The following is a 23785-nucleotide window of genomic DNA, read 5'->3' as shown; positions in this document are numbered from 1 at the left end:
GGCTACATCTAACTATTTTCTCCATCTAGATATGTGGTAATTTCATTAAAAGGCTTTAAAATCTTTGCTACCACAGAAGTTAAGCCTACTGGTCTGTAATTACTTGGATTAGGCGTCTCCCTTCTTAAAAATGGGTATTACATTGGCCATTCTCCAGGCCTCTGGCACACATCCACACTCAATGGAGCCCGGAAATATAATTTCGAGGAGCTTTGCAATTTCTTTCCTCTCGGAATGCATCCCGTCAGGCTCGGGTGCTTTGTCTTCCTTGAGTTTATTTACCCATCATAATATTGCTCATCTCGTGCTCAAACACTCCAGTATACTACACCTCTGACATCCTTCCCTTTAGTAAAGGCCGATGCAAAGTACTTATTAAATAACTCTGCCATTTTTTGATCATCTGCAAATTGACAATCCTCTCTGCTCAGGGGTCCCACCTTGCTTTGAACAATTCTCTTTTTACTGATATACTTGCAAAATACTTGACTTTCTTTTGATGTTTTTGAAATGTTTTTCCTCATACTCCTAAGCTTACCTATCTGCTCAAGACCTATTGCCTTATATTCTATTTATTTTCCATCACTATTCTTTTAGTCCTAATTGGCCCGCTCATTGGTTTCCTCTATTTATCCATAGCATCCTAAAACTACAAGTAGTTTCCTTCTTTAATGAAATATACTTCTTCTGTACTCTTGCAGCCTCTTTTTTTTTAAAACCATCACACTGTTGCTCGACAGTCCTTTGTGCCAATTTCTCCTTCTACCTCACCTCAGTTAGCTCACAGCTCTTCCTAAAATCTGTCCTAATCCAATCTGGTGTTTTAGGGCTTGTGTTGGTAAAATGGGGATAAGCCTCTTAACTGCCTGTTAACTACCTGTTAACAGGCAGTTACGTGGCTGTAATCCCCTTCCCGCCTCGAGGAGACGGGTCCGTGTGCGAGTCGGGGACCCGCCTCCCGGGAAGGTGACACGGAGGCGGGTTGGGAGTGGGTTCGGTACCCGCTCCCAGTTTCTGCCATTTTCCCGGCAGTCCCGCCTCCAAAGGGCTGGCAAAATTCCCCCCTTAGTTTCTGTACTGACTTTTTTCATATTGAGTTGGATCTTAAACCTCATCACATTGTGGTCACTGCTCCCAAGGTGCTCACCCACATTTAGCTCATCTACCTGACCTATTTCATTACACATAACCAGAACTAGCAACACCTCCACCCTTGTAGGTCCAACGTACTGCTTTAGGAAGGAATCCTGCACACATTTTGGGAATTCCATTCCTTTTTTCCCCCCATTTACTCCCTCTCTGTTCCAACTGATAAGTGGATAATTGAAATCTCCCAGAACAATAGTTATTCCTACTGATCTCTCTAATCCGACTGCAGACTTCCTCTTTCATTTCCTTTGGCGATCTGTAATACACCCCTATTAATGCAACAAGCTCCTTTATCTTTGCGACTGTCTGTGTGGAGTTTGCACATTCTCCCCGTGTTTGCGTGGGTTTCCTCCGGGTGCTCCGGTTTCCTCCCACAGTCCAAAGATGTGCAGGTTAGGTTGATTTGGCTATTATAAATTGACCCTTAGTGTTAGGGGATTAAATACGTGGGGTTACGGGGATAGGGTGGGATATGTGTCGGTGCAGGCTCGATGGGCCGAAATGGCCTCTATCTGCACTGTAGATTCTGTGATTCTGTGATCCAGCCACATTGCCTCTGTACCCCTCTTCCTTGTCTACATCAACCTTCTCTACAGCACGTTTTACCCTTTAACCAATATTGCCACTCCACCCCTCATCTGTTCCTCCGGAATATTTCCCAAGATGTTTATTTCCCATTCTTGTCCACTTTATGCATGCTGCCTGCTGAGATGTAGCTTGTCCTGGTGGGATAACTCCCACTTGTCCCAGAACTGGTGGCAATGCCCAAAGTGGAATCCCTCCTCCTGACACCACACCTTCAGCCGTGCACTGATTTCCCTAATCTTCCCAACATTCCGTAGTCTAGCGCTTGGCCAGGGAAATAAGGCCGAGATTAACACCCAAAGTCAGCCGCTCCAATTATTGAATGCCCCACCCACTATTACATTTCTAACTGTGTTAATCTCCCCCCACCCTGCCTTCCAAAGCCATCATCTTTGTTGGTGCCATTGAGATTCGATGACCCTTCCCAGGGTCATCATTTTCCCCACACCAATCTACAGCTTTAAATCAGCTCGAGAACACAAGCTGCTCTGGGTGCTCCTGTTCTATCCGTTCCTCTATGCCCATCGAATAGTCACCCATCGTTCCTCCTTCACCACTCACTCCCCATCTCTCACTGGTGTGACGACCCACTACTCAAGGTGTCAGCTGTGGCTCGGTGGGTAGCACTCTTGCCTCCGAGTCACAAGGTTGTGGGTTCAAGTCCCACTCCAGAGAATTGAACATACTGGGTACAGTAGCATAGTGGTTATGTTACTGGACTAGTAAGCCAGAGGCCCGGACTAATGATCTGGGGAACATGAGTTCAAATCCCACCATGGCAGCTGGGGAATTTAAATTCAGTTAATTAAATTTAAAAAAAATTGGAATAGAAAGCTAGCATCAGTAATGGTGACCATGAAACTACCGGATTGTCGTAAAAACCCATCTGGTTCACTAATGTCCTTCAGGGAAGGAAATCTGCTGTCCTTACCTGGTCTGGCCTATGCGAGACAGCAATGTGGTTGACTCTTAATTAGGGATGGGCAATAAATGCTGGCCTTACCAGCGACGCCCACATCCCATGAACGAATAGAGGTGCCGTCTTTCAGATGAGACATTAAACCGAGGCCCTGTCTGCCCTCTCAGATGAATGCAAAATATCCCACGGCAGGGCAGTTCTCTCGGTATCCTGGTCAGCATTTATCCCTCAACCAAGAGCAAAAACAGATGGTCTGGTCATTTATTTCATTGCTGGTTGTGGGAGCATGCTGTGCGCAAGTTGTCTGCTGCATTTCCCTACAGGAGAACAATTCAAAAGTACTTAATTGACTGTAAAACACCTTGGCACTATATAAATGCAGGCCTTTTTCTTCTCTTTCATACCCTCAAACTTTACCTCCAGAAACTACTACCCACCCTTGTATCCCTCTCCTCCTCAACTTGAGATTTTGAGCTTGTTGACATTTCGTTTAACCGAGTCAACATCTGGTGCTGGAGACTCCCACATCTTGCAGGAAAGACACATCACTGTCCCTTTGCTGACATTACATAGAAACATAGAAGATAGGAGCAGGAGTAGGCCATTCGGCCCTTCGAGCCTACTCCGCCATTCAATGAGATCATGGCTGATCATCCAAATTCAGTACCCTGTCCCTGCCTTCTCCCCATAGCCCTTGATCCCTTTAGCCTTAAGAAATATATCCAACTATTTCTTGAATATATTTAATGAACTGGCCTCCACCGCCCTCTGTGGCAGAGAATTCCACAGGTTCACCACTCTCTGGGTGAAGAAATTCCTCCTCATTGCAGTCCTAAATGGCTTACCCCTTATCCTTAGACTATGACCCCTGGTTCTGGACTCCCCAGCCATCAGAAACACCCTTTCTGCATCTAGTCTGTCCAGACCTGACAGAATTTTATAGGTTTCGGTGAGATCCCCTCTCAATCTTCTAAACTCCAGTGAGTATAAGCCCAATTGACACAATCTCTCCTCGTACGTCATTCCTGCCATCCCAGGTATCAGCCTGGTGAATCTTCGCTGCACTCCCTCCATGCCAAGAACGTCCTTCCTCAGGTAAGGTGACCAAAACTGCACACAATACTCAAGGTGCGGTCTCACCAAGGCCCTGTACAACTGCAGCAAGACATCCTTGTTCTTGTACTCGAACCCTCTTGCTACGAAGGCCAGCATACCATTTGCCTTCTTAACCGCCTGCTGCACCTGCATGCTTACCTTCAGCGACTAGTGCACAAGGACACCCAGGTCTCTTTGCACTTCCCCTTCTCCCAATCTATTGCCATTCAAATAATAATCTGCCTTCCTGTTTTTGCCACCAAAGTGGATAACCTCACATTTATCCACATTATAGTGCATTTGCCATGTTTCTGCCCAATCACCCAACCTGTCCAAATCGTATTAAGTTTAGTTTGTTCCACTTTAAAATTTGTATTACTTGTGTGGCATCAACGAGTCTACTTAGCACTTCCTTACCCATCTGCTTTATAGGCCCTTATACTCTCACTCTGTTCCCACCTCAGTACACTTCAAATTAATTCATGATATGGGAAGCATTGAGAAATTGAAGAGGTGTATAAAGGCACTATATAAATGCAAACCTCTCATAGGGAAGCTACTGGTACCCATTTAAGGTTGTGAATTAAAGTGCAGCAACCACGTAACATATCAGCCCATTTAACTTTTCCTATAGCATATTGGTACAGGTAGACTACCCTTTATCCGGACTTCCGAAAACCGAAACCCTCTATATAAAAAAAAACAAAAAAAAACGAAGGTTTTTTCGGTCAGCGTAAGTCCAGCGTAAGTCATGCGCACGACCCCCCGCCGGCCCCAACCCCCGCCGACCCCCCCCCGCGGACCCCGACCCCCGCCGACTTACGCTGAGCGTCAGCGTAAGTCGTGCGCACGACCCCCCGCCGGCCCCGACCATAAGTCGGTGGGGGTCGGGGTCGGCGGTGGTTCGCGGGGGTCGTGCGCACGACCCCCCCACGGACCCCTGCCGACCCACTGTGGTAAACCACTGTCATACCTGTCTGTGTCTGTATGTGTATTCCACTAGGTACAGGTCTGGACATGCCGCGGCTGACTCCTCCCACTATTCCAGGTATATAAGTGACTACCTCCCAGTCCCTTAGTATTCTGGACGGGTCGACCACTCGAGACAAGACCTTCATTCTTTAGTTAATAAAAGCCTGATTGTTACTCGCTCAACCTCAGTCTTTTGAGTAATTGATGGCACACCAATTTTATTAACTAAATTTTTTATAATGGAGAAGATCCTCACACCAGCATGCCTGGACCTGGACAGTCGGGAAGCGGACGCTTCCACCAAGTTTGCTCACTGGCTCACGTGCTTCGAGACATTCCTGACTGCCTCCACTGCGGTCGAAACGGATGCGGACAAACTGTCTGTCCTGTTCTCCAAGGTGAACCACCGAGTGTACTCAGTCATCCGGGGCGCGACCTCGTACACAGCCGCCCTCCAGCTCCTCAAGACCCAGTACACGCACCCTGTGAACGAAGTATACGCTAGGCACCTTCTGGGGAGTCGCAAGCAACAACCTGGGGAATCGACTGAGGAATACCTCCAAGCACTGTCCGTGCTTGGCCGGGCCTGTGGGTGTAAGGCGGTAACGCCCACTAAGTACACGGAGGAACTGATCCGGGATGCCTTCGTAGCAGGCCACAGGTCCAACTACACCCGACAGCGACTGCTGGAGCAGAGTGACCTCACCCTCGACAAAGCCTCCGACATCGCACTAACGCTGGACGCAGCCTTCCGGGGCATGGATGCCTACTCCTCTGCACCGTGGACGCCGCGGGGAACGACAACCTGGGACACGGTAGGACAGCCCCATAGCACCGTGCCACCCCAGCCACAGCCCAACAACGGCCCAACTACCGCAGCAGTGTCCCAAAGCCAGACAGCAGTATCCCAAGGCCAGAAATGCTACTTCTGTGGCCAGGCCAAACACCCCAGAGCGCGCTGCCCGGCGAAGAATGCGACCTGCTCGGGCTGCGGGAAAAAGGGACACTACGCCAGCGTCTGCAAGGCCAAAGCCACCCCGAACGCCAGCAGCGCCGCGTGTGGGCCGTGCGAGCCGCCATCTTGGGCCCCCAACAGCGCCGCGTGTGGGCCGTGCGGGCCGCCATCTTGGGCCTCCCCAGCCATGTGCGAACCACCGCAGTAGCAGCCATCTTGGACGACTCCAGCCACATGGGAATCATGGACGCCGCCATCTTGGACACCAGCCGGGACGCAGCAGACCGCCAACCCCCCCCCCCCATCTGATACTCGCAGTGACACACCGACCCCTGCGCTGGCCTCTGTGACGCTGGACCAAACGAGACCGCACCAGCTAGCTCGGTCCAAAATGGACGTTAAGGTAAACAGCCATGCATTAAACTGCCTTTTTGACTCCGGGAGCACAGAGAGCTTCATCCACCCCGACACGGTGCGGCGTTGCTCTCTCCCAGTCCTGCCTGCACACCAGCGGATTTCTATGGCCTCCGAGTCCCAGTCAGCGGACATTGGCGGCTACTGCGTGGTGACACTAGTAGTAGACGGGACTGTGTTCAATAATTTTAAACTCCTGGTCCTGCCCGACCTCTGCGCTGCCGTTCTACTGGGGTTGGATTTCCAGTGCCACCTCAAAAGCGTTACGATGGCGTATGGTGGCCCCCTCCCCCCACTCACAGTCCGCAGCCAGCAGCCTCCAAATTGCCCGCCGTGCACCAGATGCAACCTCTCCACACTCAGCGTCCCACCCCCCCCCCACTGTTTGCTAACCTCACCCCCGACTGTAAGCCCATCGCCACAAAGAGCAGGCGATACAGTGCCGGGGACAGGGTTTTCATCAAAACCGAAGTGGAGCGGCTCCTGAAGGAGGGGATTATTGAGGGCAGCTCCAGCCCCTGGCGAGCCCAGGTTGTGGTCGTTAAGACCGGTGAGAAACAACGCCTGGTCATCGACTACAGCCAAACAATAAACCGCTACACCCTGCTGGACGCCTACCCACTCCCCCGCATAGCTGACATGGTCAACCAGATCGCGCAGTACCGCGTCTTTTCGACCATTGACCTGAAATCAGCGTACCACCAGCTCCCCATCAGCCCTGAAGACCGCCAGTATACTGCTTTTGAGGCAAACGGCCGTCTCTATCACTTCCTTAGGGTTCCCTTCGGCGTTACCAACGGGGTCTCCGTCTTCCAAAGGGAGATGGACCGGATGGTCGATCAAAACGAGCTGCAGGCCACTTTCCCTTACCTAGATAATGTGACCATCTGCGGCCATGGCTTGCAGGACCATGACGCAAACCTCGAGAAATTCCTCCGCACCGCCCAACTCCTGAACCTGACATATAACAAGAAGTGCATATTCCGCACAGACCGCCTCGCCATCCTTGGCCGTGTTGTGGAACACGGGGTCATCGGTCCCGACCCGGACCGGATGCGTCCCCTTATGGAACTCCCACTGCCTAAAAGCTCTGAAGAGGTGCCTAGGGTTTTTTTCCTACTACGCTCAGTGGGTCCCCTACTATGCAGACAAAGCCCGTCCGCTGATCAAGTCCACCTCTTTTCCCGTGACGGCAGAGGCCCGCTTAGCCTTCCACCGTATCAAGGAAGACATTGCCAAAGCCACCATGCACACAGTGGACGAATCCATCCCCTTCCAGGTGGAAAGCGATGCGTTCGACTTCGCTCTGGCCGCCACCCTTAATCAGGCGGGGAGACCTGTGGCATTCTTCTCACGAACCCTCCAGGGCCCGGAGACCAGACACTCCGCGGTCGAGAAGGAGGCCCAGGCTATCGTGGAGGCTGTGCGTCATTGGAGGCACTACCTGGCCGGAAAACGATTTACCCTGCTCACTGACCAGCGTTCAGTTGCTTTTATGTTCAACAACAAGCAGAGGGGCAAAATCAAAAATGACAAGATCTTGAGGTGGAGAATCGAACTTTCCACCTACAATTACGAGATCTTGTACCGGCCTGGGAAGCTCAATGAACCCCCAGACGCCCTATCGCGTGGCACCTGCGCCAGCGCGCAGATCGATAGGCTGAGGGCCCTCCACAATGACCTCTGCCACCCGGGGATCACCAGGTTCTTCCACTTCATCAAGGCCCGCAACCTGCCTTACTCCATCGAGGAGGTCAGGACCATGACCAAGAACTGCCAAGTCTGCGCTGAGTGCAAACCGCACTTTTATAGACCAGACAGAGCCCACCTGATAAAAGCCACTCGCCCTTTCGAACGCCTGAGCGTCGATTTCAAAGGGCCTCTCCCCTCCTCCGACCGCAATGTGTACTTCCTCAACATCATTGACGAGTACTCCCGGTTCCTGTTCGCTATCCCCTGCCCGGACATGACCAGTGCCACGGTCATTAAATCTCTGAACAGCCTCTTCACCCTGTTCGGTTTCCCCAGCTATATCCATAGCGACCGGGGCTCATCGTTTATGAGCGACGAACTCCGCCAGTACCTGCTCGCTAGGGGTATAGCCACAAGCAGGACCACCAGTTACAACCCCCGGGGGAACGGACAGGTGGAAAGAGAGAATGCAACAGTTTGGAAGGCCGCCCTACTAGCCTTAAAGTCTAGGGGCCTTCCGACCTCCCGCTGGCAGGAGGTGCTCCCCGATGCGCTCCACTCGATTCGGTCACTGCTCTGCACTGCCACCAATGCCACCCCTCACGAGAAAATGTTTGTCTTCCCAAGGAAGTCCACATCGGGGACATCGTTACCGCCATGGCTGACGTCCCCAGGGCCGGTACTACTGAGAAGACACGTGAGGACCAATAAAACGGACCCCCTGGTCGAGAGGGTCGACCTCCTCCACGCCAACCCCCAGTACGCTTACATTGCATACCCGGACGGGCGGGAGGACACAGTCTCCATACGAGACCTCGCACCCTCGGGGACCGCTGTAACCCACTACCCATTACCACCCCCCCCCACGACCCGATATCCAACCCCAGCAGCCGGCTCGCCTTGGACCGTCACCCACGAGGACTACACTCCAGGGCCCCAGCCTACACGGGACGCGACGCCGGAAGCTCCACCACCCCTGCCGTCGCCACGTCGATCACAGCGGCAGACAAGACCTCCGGAGAGACTCCAATACACGAACTTTTAAATACACTTCACCCCGCCGGACTCATTTTTAAACAAGGGGTGAATGTGGTAAACCACTGTCATACCTGTCTGTATGTGTATTCCACTAGGTACAGGTCTGGACATGCCTCGGCTGACTCCTCCCACTATTCCAGGTATATAAGTGACTACCTCCCAGTCCCTTAGTACTCTGGACGGGTCGACCACTCGAGACAAGACCTTCATTCTTTAGTTAATAAAAGCCTGATTGTTACTCGCTCAACCTCAGTCTTTTGAGTAATTGATGGCACATCACCCACCTTCCGAAATCCAAAATTCTCCGAAAACCGAAACACGGCTGGTCCCGAGGTTTTCGGATAAAGGATAGTCTACCTGTAATGAACTGAATACAGTAAACCTAGTGACAACATTGAGCTAGTCTTCCTTGAATATTTCCTTTTGCCTCCCCTCCCCCATCTTTCTGGGTTGTTGGTCTCGAGAGCAAGGAATAAGGCAAAAGCCAAGACTTTTGACACCGACAACTTTCAAGGTTGACATGTTAGGCTCCAGTTTGTACATATTTTGGCTTATTCTACGGCAGCCAGCACCTTTTTTCCTTCACACCACGGAATTTGTGAATAAGTCTGGGAGTACAGGCATCAAATTCTCCCACCTTCAAAATGGTGTATATATTATATGCGCGTCAGTGGGAGTTTCTAGCACAACTGCAGACCAATCAGAGCTTGGCCTGTTTCTGCAATTTAATCCCAAGTGTTACAAGTGTGACATCTGTACACACTTAATACTGCTACCTCCCCCCGATGCTGCATTCTGCACTTTAGAATTGCTGGTTAAAGGCACCTTGCTATACATTGTGTGTAGAATGCCCCCTGAAATGACATGAAATGGACTCAAAGTCCCGTTTCATGGTGTTGCTGGAAGAACGTCACATTGTCGGACTGCATGACACAAAATGACTGTTACCCAGCCTATCTCCAATTGACAGTCTGAAAATCACAACACAGATGTCTATAACACTTCAATGGTTAAATGCACTGCACAAGGAAGGACTTGCATTTCTATAGCACCTTTCTCAATCTCAGGATGTCCCAAAGCACTTTACAGCCAATGAAGTACTTTTTGAAGTGGAGTCACTGTTGTAATGTGGGAAACGTGGCAGACAATTTGCGCACAAACAGCAATGTGATAATGACCAGGTAACCTGTTTTAGTGATGGTGGTTGAGGGGTAAATATTGGCCAGGACACCGGGGAGAACTCCCCGTTCTTCTTCAAAATAGTGCCATGGGATCTTTTACGCTTACCCAAGAGGGTAGACAGGGCCTTGATTTAATGTCTCATCCGAAAGACGGCACCTCAGACAGTGCAGTACTGCACTGGGAGTGTCAGCCTAGATTTTGTGCTCAAGTCTCTGGAGGGAGACTTGAACGCACAACCTTCTGACCCAGGAGAGAGTGCTACCAACCTTAGTGACTTACTAAGTCACACAGTAAGAGAAAGTCTCAGATTTGATCCCTGTTGTGCATCAGGTTAGCAGCTCCCAGCTAGGGTATTGGCGTGAACATTAAGAGCTTTTCCTCCTACTGCTTTAGGCCAGGATAGAAGTTACCAGCCTGAGTCACCACTTCCTGATCGCTACCCAGTGACCTAGCTGGAACGTGTTCACACAGACATGATCAAGCACAACGATGATGCTTCCCACAATGCTATTGCCCAACAATGGGAAGGCTGCCAAGTACCTGTGAAACCTCGCCCCAACACAAGGCACTGCTTCAGGACAGGATGACAGTAAGTGCCGCAGTAACAAAAGGTCAAAGACACGTGCAAATATCTTTCACTAATCTTAGCGATACATTTCTCGGTTTCCTCCAGCACAAACGTAAAAAAAAAACTGCTTTTTAAACCACAAATTCTTTGGAGTAGTCATGGGTCAAACTCGATGGTTTTTTGCCCATTGGAACTCAACCCATTACGTGGTGCATTTTCAGGTTCCTGGTCGAGATCCCGTTGAGTGTCTATATTAACTCATCTCACTGAACTTTCTGTGGTACACCAGCATCTTCTGGCTCACTTGCAGCAGATTATGCTGCGCTTCACACTCAATATGGTTCAAAGACTCTGGCAAATAGCGCAATCTGAGAAATCAGGTTTTCTGGACATGTGGGTGTGGTTAAACATCTCCGCATTATTGTAATGGGGCGCTGGCAAGACTGCATACTACAACAAACTGCAATTATATAGCGCCTTTATCGTAGTAAACCCCCACCCCCCCCATGGCGCTTCACAGGCGCGATTAACAAAATTCGACGAGCCAAATAAGGAGATATAAGAACAGGTGACCAAAATCTTGGCCAAAGAGGTAGGTTTTAAAGAGAATCTTACAGGAGGGGAGTGAGATTACGAGGCGGAAAGATTTAAGGAGGGAATTCCAAAGCTTAGGGCCTAGGCAGCCGAAGGAACGGCCGCCAATGGTGGAGCGATGAAAATCGGGGATGTGCAAGAGGCCAGAATTGGAGGAGCGCAAAGATCTCGGAGGGTTGTAGGTTGGGAGGAGGTTACTGAGATAGGGAGAGGCAAGGCCACAGAGGGATTTGAAAACAAGGATGAGAATTTTAAAATCGAGGTGTTGCCAGAGCAGTAGATTTGCACTCGACTGTTGGGGCCACCTTTGTACTGGGTTGGGTCTGATAGGGAGGTTGTTAAGTTTCTGTGCTACACTTCTTGTAGGTTTGCATTATTAACGTGGCTGGTTCCTGCTCTTTTCCATTCCTCATTCCTGGTTTTGCACATTTGCCTTATGTAGAACCATACACGTTTACAGCCCAGAGGCATTTCAGCTCATCATGTCTGTGCCAGCTCTTCAGTAGAGTGATCCAAACTATTCCCACTACATCATTCTTTGCTCATCGCTTATCCGCCTCTGCTTCAAAAAATTATCCAATTTTCACTTACAAGGTGCAATGGTGTATGTTTCAACCAGTCCCTGCGGCAAAGCATCCCATGATCTAATAATCCGCCACGTAAATACATTTCTCCTAACCTATGCCCTTCGTAATAATTTGAAATTAATGGCCCCGTGTAAAGTGTCTTTCTTTAATCACCATTAAAATCCTTTGAATTTGAAAGACCTCTAAAATCTGCTCTTAACCTTCTCTGCTCCAGCAGAAATAGTCTCAGTATCTCAAGTCGCTCCTCATAATTAACCTTGGCCACAAGTAGGTAAACACTCTGTGGCTTGAAGATCTTGTACGTACCATTGCATATATATTTTAGTCATATTAAATTTGCTCCTGCTACATCTTTCACTGTTTGAGGGTTTATTGGAGGGGCTCATTTCTTTTTTCCACTTTTTAAATACAGGAAATGCTGGAATCGCAGAGCAGGTCTGTTAGCATCTCAACCCCCCAAAAATTAACCTTAACCCAGCTTTTATTTTCAGATGCAGGAGGACTAATTTATTGCCAGCATTGAACAGTTATTAAAAACTGCCCTCCCACATTCCTTGCCTTAAACAAACAGATGCTTTCCCTTTGAGTGGATTAGAAATCAGATTTTAAACTCATTTTGTTAGCCAGCAGCACTCGATAACCTACTGATTTAGGCCTGCAGCCTGAAGCTAAACTATCTTAAAGAAACCTAATCCACCCACAAAAGGCTAAAAAGCAACAGTTTAATGGAAACTGGAGTTAGTCATTGAACAAGTGGATTAATGAACCCAAGAGCGCTCTGGATGACATTTCACAATTAGACACACCCAATACTGTTCGTAGATCAGTCAAGATATCATCAATCGATACTGTACAAACAGGTTACAAGAATTCAATGCAAAGTTCAACTATGTCACCAACTTGATGCAAATTGTGACCACACCCATCAATCTAGGAAGGACCATAGGACAATCACATTCTTCGTCATTAGACCACAACAGCTCCTGCAAAGCAACTCCAGGGTATACTTGGTCCAGTTCCTCCTGGCTGCAGAAATATGCACAGATGAGTCAGGGAAAGGAACAGAGAAACAGAACCAGTGGAAGGAAGGAAGGAAGGAAGTGGCATTTATATAGCGTAGAAAAATCTCAAGGTGCTGCATAGAAGTAGAAGAAACATAGATTACGAGCCAAAGGAAGAGATATTAGAAGGGGGGGGGACCAAAAGCCTAGTCAGATGTGTGATTTAAGAAGGATCTTAAAGGAAGAGAGGGAGGTGGAGAGGTAGAGGGAGAGAATTACACAGCATGGACCTAGGTGGTTGAAGGCAAACCAGTCAATGGTAGAATGAAGGAAGGGGGAGATACACACCAGGCCAACGTTGAATGAACAGGGCATCTGGAGAGGGTGTTGTAGAGCTGGAGGATATTAGAGCAAGAGATGGGTGAGGGTATCCAGGGATTTAAAGAGGAGGATGACAGCATTGGAACAATGGAGTCTAGAGGTGTCAAAGACCTAGGTTTCTGCAGATGGGCTGGGGTAGGGGTGGAGGCAGGCAATGTTATGGTGGTGGAAGCAAAAGGTCTTTGTAATGGAGAGAATATGGGGTCGAATAGGGCACCAAAATTGCCAACTGTCTACTTCAGCTCAAGATGATGGCCGGGAAGGGAGATGGAAGTTTGTGGCTGGGGCCGAAGATGATGGCTACGTTTTCCCCAATGTTAAGTTGGAAGAAATTGCGACTCATCCAATAACGGATGTTGACAACAGAGGTGGTGGCGCTGCGTGTTATTGGCATATGTGTATGGTAACTCCATGCCTGCCGATGATTTCGCCAAGAGGCGGCATGTAGATGAGGAAGAGGAAGGAGCCAGGGATAAATACTTGTGGGACTCTGGTGTTCAGTGCAGTGGCAGAGAGAGGAGGCAATGGTGCTCTGGCTATGCTCAGAAGAGTGCAACCATGCAAGGGCCGTCCCACCTGAGCTTGACAACGCAAGAGGTGTGTTGGAGGTGTGGGTGATCACATCAAAGGCTGCAGAGGTCATGAGGAGGGATAATGCATCATGGGCATCGAGAACGGTCATGTGTGACTTTGGTTCGGACAGTATCAGTCCTGTGGCAGGGGTGGAAATCTGATTGGAGAGATGTAAACAGAGTTGCGGGGAAGATGAGCCTGAATTCGGGAGGCGACAACTCGGTCAAGGACTTGAGAGAAAAGGGTGATGGGATAGGGAGCGGCAGTTTACAACAGCAGAGGGGTCAAAGATGATTTTTTTTCCCAAGAGGAGGGGTGATGATGGGAGTTTTGAAAGGAAGGGGACAGGGCAGCACGGTGGCATAGTGGTTAGCACTGTTGCCTCACAGCGCCAGAGACCCGGGTTCGAATCCGGCCTCGGGTGACTGTCTGTGTGGAGTTTGCACATTCTCCCCGTGTTTGCGTGGGTTTCCTCCGGGTGCTCCGGTTTCCTCCCACAGTCCAAAGATGTGCGGGCTAGGTTGATTGGCTATGATAAATTGACCCTTAGTGTTAGGGGGATTAAATACGTGGGGTTACGGGGATTGGGTGGGATATGTGTCGGTGCAGGCTCGATGGGCCGAAATGGCCTCTATCTGTACTGTGGGGTTTCTGTGATTCTGTGAGTACCCGAGGAGGGAACCATTTACAATGTCAGCTAACATGGTAGGGAAGTTAGATGGTCAGCAGTTTAGTGAGAATGGGGTCAAGGGAGCAAAAGGTGTGCATCAAGGACAAGGTGAGCGCAGAGAGAGCACGAGGGAAATGGAAGTGACATGTTTTCCAGGCTAGGCCACAAGAGAGCCTGTGAGGAGGTTAAATTATGAAGAAAGGTTGCATAAACTTGGCTTGTATTCTTAAGTTTAGAAGATTAAAGAGTGATCTAGTCGAGGTGTGTAAAATGATTAAGGGATTCGATAGAGTAGATTCAGAGAAACTCTTTCCTTTTGTAGGGGAATTTAGAACAAGGGGGCACAACAGTAAAATTTGAGGCAGCCTATTCAGGAGTGAAATCAGGAAGCACTTCTTCACATTACATAGGATATACGGAACAGAATCAGGCCATTCGGCCCAACCAGTCCAAGGAGAAGGACAGTAGAAATCTGGAACACTTTCTCCCCAAAAGTTTGTGGATGCTGAGTCAATTGAAACTTTCAAGACCGAAATAGATAAGATTTTTGTTAGGCAAGTGTATCAAGGGATAAGGATCAAAGCCAAATAAATGGTATTGGAGGTACAGATCAGCCATGATCTAATTGAATGGCAAAACAGGTTTGAGGGGCTGAATGGCCTGTTCCTGTTGCTAGGACAGGGAAGTCCATGAACTCTTTACACTTGTTGGAAGCGAGGGTAGTGGGGTTTATTTATATAGCGCCATTTACAACCTCAGGACGTTCCAAAGTGCTTTACAGGCAATGAATTACTTTTGAAGTGTGGTCACTGCTGCAATATAGGGAAACACAGCACCCAATTTACACAAGGCAAGTTCCCGAAAATAGCAATGAGATAAACGACCAATTAAACTGTGGTAGTGGTGTTGGTTGAGGGATAGATGTTAACAGGACAGCAGGAAATACTGCTAAATATCCAGGAAAATTTTGTAATAAAATCATAGAATGGTTACAGCACAGAAGGAGGCCATTCGGCCTGTCGAGCCTGTGCTGGCTCTCTGAAAGAGCACTTCAGCTAGTCCCACTCCCCCGCCCTTTCCCCGTAGCCCTGCAAATTTTTTCCCCTCAGGTCTTATCCAATTCCCCGTTGAAAGCCATGATTGAGTCTGCCTCCATCACCCTTTCAGGCAGTGCATTCCAGATTCTAACCACTCGATGCGTAAAGAAGTTTTTCCTCATGTCGCCTTTGGTTCTTCTGCCAATCACCTTAGATCAGTGTCCTCTGGTTCTCGACCCTTCTGCCAATGGGAACAGTTTCTCTCTATCTACTCTGTCTAGACCCATGATTTTGAACACCTCTATCAAATCTCCTCTCAACCATCTCTGCTCTAAGGAGAACAACCCCAGCTTCTCCAGTCTATCCACGTAACTGAAGTCCCTCATCCCTGGAATCATTCTCTTAAATCTTTTCTGTTCCTTCTCCAAGGCCTTCACATCCTTCCTAAAGTGCAGTGCCCAGAATTGGACACAGTACTCCAGTTAAGGCCAAACCAGTGTTTTATAAAAGGTTCATCATAACTTCCTTGCTTTTGTACTCTATGCCTCTATTTATGAAGCCCAGGATCTCATATGCTTTTTCAACCTGCCCTTCCACCTTCAACGATTTGTGCACATATACCCCCAGGTCTCTGTTCATGCATCCTTTAGTTTATATGGTCTTTCCTCGTTCTTCTTATCAAAATGTATCACTTCGCACTTTTCTGCGCTAAATTTCATCTGCCACGTGTCCGCCCATTTCACCAGCCTGCCTATGTCTTATTGAAGTCTATCACTATCCTCCTCACTGTTCACTATACCTTCAAAGTTTCTTGTCATCTGCAATTTTTTTTATTGTATCCTGTACACCCACATCCAAGTCATTAATATATATCAAGAAAAGCAGTGGTCCTAGTACTGGCCCCTGGGGAACCCACTGTATACCTTCCTCCATTCTAAAAAACAACCGTTCACCACTACTCTCTGTTTCCTGTCACTCAGCCAATTCCGTATCCATGCTGCCACTGTCCCTTTTATTCCATGGGGTTCAACTTTACTGGTAAGCCTATTATGTGGCACTTTATCAAACACCTTTTGGAAGTCCATATACACCATGTCAACTGCATTGCCCTCATCAACCCTCTGTTACCTCATCAATAAGAAAAAGTAATTTAGCTTGTTCAATCGTTAAGCAGCAATTGGCCCAAATACAAATCGCAGAACACAGTATCCAAAAGACCAGTAAAATGCCATGCAATTAAGAATGGATTTGACAATTGCCCTCGTCTCCAGTGATTCACCTGCATCAAAACTAACTTCTGGTTAAATAATTTATCTTTTCTCCTTCCACCCACCCCCCCCACCCCAGAACTATTTTAAGACCAACAGCTGTAGTGTTGAGGTAAAGCACAGCGGCCTCTCACTCCAAAGGAAATGCATCCTGCCTGGGATTAAAATGCAGGAAGGGCCCCAACTATTGAATTGTTCAACCCAGCAGTGCGCGCTTGCGGAGCAGGATTCAAGTTATTTTGTTCAGTAAATGACTTCCTCTGGGAAGAATGTCTGGTTGAAGCAATTTTTGCTTTTGCAGACTATACAATGAAACCCAGCATTTCGCGAAGAAAAAAGTGGTAGAAAAATTACTTGCTTTATCGAGCTCCTGAAACAAGTGATATCTTGTAAAATACAGTAAAGGGAAAGTCAGCCATAATGAATGGTTCGGGTATTGTCTGGCAAATTATGAACCAAAATACTAAAATGTAATGTTTGCAGATTTATTTTTGCAAGCCAAGGGGGATAATTACTTCCCTCATCAATGAGAAACATAGCCCTAACAATTCACCTTAATTTGAAAACCCTAGTAGTCAGTCAGTGAGTGGTTAATATGTGTTTAATGCTTCCTTTATTTTACAACAATGGAGTAAGATCTGTATAGGGCAGTAACTGGAAAATCACAATGACCTGTACAGGTGATCTGAGCACTCAAGTGACCATGCTCAAACATTCGGCAGCTTCTACTGAACTATGTTGCAGTGGCCGAGAAGATTAACATCTTTAGGTGGTTATCAATACTGCAGCTGAGATCCGGCTGTCACCGGTGACACTGCTGACCAAGGGTTTATAGATTTCATTGCAACGGTGAAGGTAAGCTTCAGATATGCATGAACATTAATTTGGTTTCTGAACATTGCAAATTTAACACTGATCAGAGTAGGCAGAGATAGCCTGATGTTTGCTGTTCGCTTTCCATCACTCAAAAATATCACAAGACCCATTTCATTGTGTCTGCTAGGTCACGGTGAAGCAGAGTAATACAGCACAGAAGGAGGCCATTCAGCCCATTGTGCCTGTGCCAGCTCTTTGGTAGAGGAATGGCAATTTGGAATGAAGATTAAATAGCTGCATATGGAGGCTTTTTGTATGGTTTCCGTATTTGGGACAAACTTCTGAACGTATCTGAGATTTGACATGACAGAAGCTGCTCAGTTCAGTCTGACAGAATGATTCGGAGTATGGGGTGAGGGTTTAATGTCGGATGATTGCAGCAGCAATGAATCAGAAAGAGAGAGAGAGATCTGGAAACTATCTGCAATTAGTGAGCTGAAAAAAAGTAAAAGTTTTTGTGAAAAATTATTGCCCAGTGACACTTGTAAGTAATTACTTCAGAAATTAGTGACATACACAAACACACAGATATAAAATCTACATTTTGAAGAATTAAAGTCGTAATATCGTGGAAATAAACGTCAGTCTGTCAGGGCTGGAAGAGATGGTGACAGTACAGGTATCTCAACTCGCTACAAACAGAGCGACGTAGGGCACTTGATGAGCCATACCCTCTTGCTATGGTCAGCGCACTTCCTACAAGCTATATAGTGTCACTTACGAGGCAGAGGCTGCAAACCTACTGTTTTCTACCCCTGCAGAGACTGTTCATCCTTTAGGACTCAAATAATCCTCAAACACGAGTGTTCACTGCACTTCACATTTTTTCTCCAAGCCACTCCGGAAGACTGTATTTAATCAAAACACCACAGTCTCGCTCGTCTCTGGCTCTAAAGTAACTATCTAGATTTAAATCCAAAAATTCCACAAGTAGGGCACAAGAGGTCTTTTATCTTTGGGTTCCAAACAGTATTAATGTGTTTAGATAGGAAGACCGTGGTTAGAAGATGGGTGTGAACAGCACCCACCTGTAATAGTGTCAGCCATGGCTCAGTTGGTAGCACTCTCGTCTCAGTCAGAAGGTCATTTAAGTCCCACTCCAGAGACTTCAGCATAAAAATCTAGGCCAATACTCCAGTGCAGTACTGAGGGAGTGCTGCACTGTTGAACGCGCCGTCTTTCGGATGAGATGTCAAACCAAGGCCCTGTCTGTCACCTCAGGTGGTCATAAAAGATCCCATAGCAGAAGAACTGGCCAATATTTATCCCTCAACCAACCTCACTTAAACAGATTGTCTGGTCATTATCCTACATTACAACAGTGACTACACTTCAAAAGTCGGCTGAGAAGCACTTTCGGACGTCCCAAGGTCGTGAAAGGACCATTCAACCTGCAAATGGGACCATCTGAGGAAATATTAAGCCACTGATGTACATCCCAAACAGTTCGAAGACCAATGGATTATTTAAACCCGTGGCCATAGGTACAGAGACTGAACTGCAAAAAAAACTTACAGCCACAGTAAATGGTCTGATATTTATTTTCTTTACTCTGCTTACTCAGTCTCTTTACCAACAGTCTGCAATATGCTCCAGGACTGGCTTGCAGTGGTTTCACCCAGAACCAGCCTGGTTCTCATGCTTTCTCTGGTTGTCTCTTTCACTTGGGCATCAGACTTAATTCAGCAGTTAGCCTCGGAACTGTCTAGACGGCACATCAGTGGCTTACTATTCCTCCAAAAGGATTAATATTCCCTCAGATAATCCCATTTCCAGATTGAATGATCTATAGGTGGGTGACGTTCACGCCTGTTAATGTACAAATACAGGTTCTCTCTTTAACACAATACGGTTTGGAACTCAAAGACAAAGGGCAGCTTCTGGCAATCAGGCATGCTGGAGACTAACCATAGCTTTACACCTGGCACTACAAAATACATATTATTTCTATGCCAAGCAAATTCCACCTCTATCTACCTACCTACATACAGTGACAAGATGAAATTTTGTTATAGATGGGTTAACATTTCAGGTGTAGAACTTCATCAGAACTGGCAAAAGAACAAACTGCAGATGCTGGAAATAAAAAAAATTCTGGACACAGTAGGTTAGACAAGTTAAGGTTTCACATGTGAACCCTTCAATCAAATCTGCAGACAGAATGGAGGTACCCAGCAAGCGACTGTCCTGTCTGTGTTTGGTCTCATGGAAGGAGTTCAGCGAAGATTCACCAGGCTGATACCTGGGATGGCAGGAATGACGTATGAGGAGAGATTGGGTCGGTTGGGCTTATACTCGCTGGAGTTTAGAAGAATGAGAGGGGATCTCATTGAAACTTATAAAATTCTGACAGGACTGGACAGACTAGATGCAGGAAGGATGTTCCCGATGGTCGGGGAGTCCAGAACCAAGGGTCACAGTCTAAGGATAAGGGGTAGGCCATTTAGGACAGAATGGAGGAGGAATTTCTTCACCCAGAGAGTGGTGAACCTGTGGAATTCTCTACCACAGAAGGCAGTAGAGGCCAATTCATTAAATATATTCAAGAAGGAGTTGGATATATTTCTTAAGGCTAAAGGGATCAAGGGATATGGGGAGAAGGCAGGGACAGGGTACTGAATTTGGATGATCAGCCATGATCGCATTGAATGGCAGAGCAGGCTCGAGGGGCCGAATGGCCTACTCCTTTTCCTATCTTCTATGTTTCTAATGTCTCCCCAATGTACAGTAAGCTGTGCTACGAGCAGCAAATGCAACACACTATAGAAAGGGAAAAAGAGCACATGTCAACTGTTGTCTCGCAGGGAAGCATTTGGGGCCCTGGACAGTGGAGAGATGGTACATAAGCTCTGGTTGTAGAGTACCAGTGAAGATCAAGCAGTCATTGAGGCGGGGGGGGGGGGGGGGGGGGTGGTGAAAGAGGGTGGGTGATAGTGTTGATGGAAAAAATAAAGTTTGTGAAGCACATCTGGAAAATATATCTCCATAGTTTAAAATTAGAATCTGGATTATTTGGAATTGATCACAGCGCTCTTCAATTAGAAAAAGGGAACAGTAGGAATCCTACAAAGTGCAATCGTTTCAAAGGCAGGCTGAGAAAGTACCCGAGAAAGACAAGGCCCAACACAAATCCTTTAAGCTACTTTATTTACATAAGGACCAGGAACATAGCAGCAGGAGTAGGCCATTCAGCCCTCCAATCAGATCATGGCTGATCTGTATCTTAACTCCCATTTACTCACCTTTGCTCTATATCCTTAGATACTCTTACCTAACAAAAATCTATCGCTCAGTTTTGCACATTTTAATTGGCCCAGCATCCACAGCCTTTTGTGGGAGGATTCCAGATTTCCACTACCCACTGTGAAAAATGCTCCCTGATTTCACTCCTGAATGGACTAGCTTGAATCAAGACTGTGACCCCTTGTTCTGGATTCTCCCACCAGATCTATCTATCCTATTGAATCCCTTCATCATTTTAAAGGCCTTAATTAGATCAACCTTTTAAACTCAAGGGAATACAAGTCACATTAATGCTCTGTATAACTGAAGCAGAATTTCCTCCCCCATCGTATTCCAGCCCCCTGGAGATAAAGGTTAACGTTGCATTAGCCTTTTCGATTGCATTGTGTAACTGTGCACTAGATTTTAGTGATTGGTATACATGGGGACCCAAATCCCTTTGCTCCTCCAGTTCAGCCTTTCCATTAAGAAAAATTCTGATTTGTCTCAGTTCCAAAGTGGATGACCTCACTTCCCCACATGCAACTCCATTTGCCAGTTTTATCCACTCACTTCTGTCTATGCCCCTTTGTAACTTCCTCCTCCCACCCACACAATGACCTGTGCCTAACAGTGTTATCTGCAAACTTAGAAACACAACTCTCTATTCCTTCATCCAAGTCATTATACAGTATATGGTGAAAAGTTGAAGCCCCAGTACAGATCCATAGGGAACACCACTGGTCACAACCCACCAGAGTACATTCTTTTTATCCCTACTGTCTCCGACCGCCCAACAAATTGCCAACCCATATTACAGTACAAAGGTTACCTCCAACTGCGTGCACTTTTATTTTTGAGAATCTCTATTTCTCAGCAAGTGAACGTACAGATCAACAGTTATGACTGAACTCTCAATCAAATTCAACATAACTCATCTACAAAAAAAAATTACACGCTATGCTCCCCCACATCAGTTGGTCATCCTACTTGACTTGATGACTCCTTCCCTCCTACACTCAAAACGTCTGAGCCTGGTCAAAGTTTTGCCCCTCAGATGTCTGCTTGAAGACCTGTTTTGAATCACTCAAGTGTTCAGAACCAGAAGGGAAAGCCTGCCAGACAACTATTGTTGAGCGCAGGGGATCAAAAACATCCCAACACCATGGTATTGTGAGGTGTTTAATTGATTACAGAGACTTGAGAAACGAGCATCATTGCCTTTTTTTTTTTTTTTTTTTAAAACGTGTATGAATGAACTTTGCTTTAACAACAAGTATTTATATAGGGCCTTTAACATAGTAAAATGTCCCAAGGCGCTTCACAGGAGTGTTAGAAGACAAAAAATTGACATCGAGCCACGTATGAAATTAGGGCAGATGACCAAAAGCTTGGTCAAAGAGGTAGGTTTTAAGGAGCGTCTTAAAAGAGTGAGAGTGTGTTAGGGGGCGGAGAGGTTTAGGCAGAGAATTAAAGAGCTTAGGGCCGCATATAAATACAAGTTGTTGTTGTTGTTGTTGAGGCAACAGAACCCAAACAGTTAAAAGTAACCTTTTTCCAACCCTTTGAGAAAAATTAACATCCCAAAGTTTGACAACCACACCCTACTTTCCAAGCAAAGCCCAAAGAGATAATGAACAATTCCTAACTCAGTCACACCGCCTCCCCACAATCCGGGAAATGAGACTCGAACGCACTGTACTTGGAGAGGACTATTTTGCAGGGTTATGGGGAAAAGGCTGGGGTGTGGCACAAAGTTGGATAGTTCCTTCAGAGAGCCTGCACAGGCACAACAGGCCGAATGGCCGCCTTCTGTGCTGCAAGATTCTACTCCAAATGCAGACAGCGAGACCAGGAGCCTTGAGGGAGGGAAGAGAGCAGTACTGGAGAGTGCAGAATAAGTAGGTCATGACCACAGGACTGGATTAGGAGCAGACAAGTGAACACCCCAAGGCAAGTTACAATGCCATCCAACGCAACTGTGTAACGTCACCTACCTTGTTACTTTCAATCCCCAATGACCTACATTGCTAATCATACACAAGTATATACAGTAACCAAATTGAAATGCTGGACATCCCCCTGTACTAAACCCATCAGTATACCGCTTGCATCAGTAATTACCCCATTAGTACAAGTATCCCCTGCGCACATGCATGGCTCATTAGGGCAAGAAGGTTTTTTTTAATTAAAGTTATTGATTTCCCACAATGGTATAAAATCCAACTTTCTTGCACCTTAGCTGCCTCCATACAAGTCATGGACAAGATCATCTTTCTTGAAAATCATTTTGGGTTTTTAAACCAAACTTAACATCTTTAATTGTAAACTATGTTGAGGCATAAATAAGGATTTAATTCTTACTGAGGTTAGATAAAGACACACAATTTCCTTCAAAAAGATTAAAATAAGCTGCTGACCACTGTGGCATTTCCACAAATTCAACTTAAAACCAACAGGCTTAGCGAGTTTAACGAGAGAATAGTGGACTCGTACAAATACAAGTCCTAGGCCTCTTGGGTCGGAGCGATCATAATATGATAGAATTCTTCATTAAGATGGAGACTGAAGTAGTTGACTCAGAGACTAATGTCCTGAATTTAAATAAAGGGAGCTATGATGGTATGAGATGCGAGCTGGGTAGGATTGATTGGGTAATGTCACTCAAAGGGTTGACGGTGGATAGGCAATGGCAAACATTCAAAGATCGCATGGATGAACTACAGAATTTGTTTATCTCAGTTTGGCATAAACATAAATCAAAAAAGGTGACTCAACCGTGGCTAACAAGGGAAATTAGGGATAACATAAGATCCAAAGAGAGGACATATAAATTGGCCAAAAAAAGCAGCAAACCTGAGGATTGGGAGCAGTTTAGGATTCAGCAAAGGAGGACAAAGGGATTAATTAAGAGGGGGAAAATAGATTATGAAAGTAAGCTTTCAGGGAACATAAAAACTGACTGTAAAAGCTTTTATAGATATGTGAAGAGAAAAAGATTGGTGAA

At 46.8% G+C, this 23785-nt stretch overlaps 1 protein-coding gene across 5 annotated transcripts in view; it reads right to left on the bottom strand.

Moving 5' to 3' along the window:
• Positions 1 to 23785, bottom strand: part of coro1cb (coronin, actin binding protein, 1Cb) — a 200612-nt gene that overhangs the window by 113254 nt on the left and 63573 nt on the right. The window lies entirely within an intron of this gene.

This window comes from Somniosus microcephalus, chromosome 19 (assembly GCF_052327205.1).
Source record: "Somniosus microcephalus isolate GS21.2 chromosome 19, FLI_Smic_1.0, whole genome shotgun sequence".
Classification (NCBI taxonomy): domain Eukaryota; kingdom Metazoa; phylum Chordata; class Chondrichthyes; order Squaliformes; family Somniosidae; genus Somniosus; species Somniosus microcephalus.
This window is presented reverse-complemented; position numbering and strand designations above follow the sequence as displayed.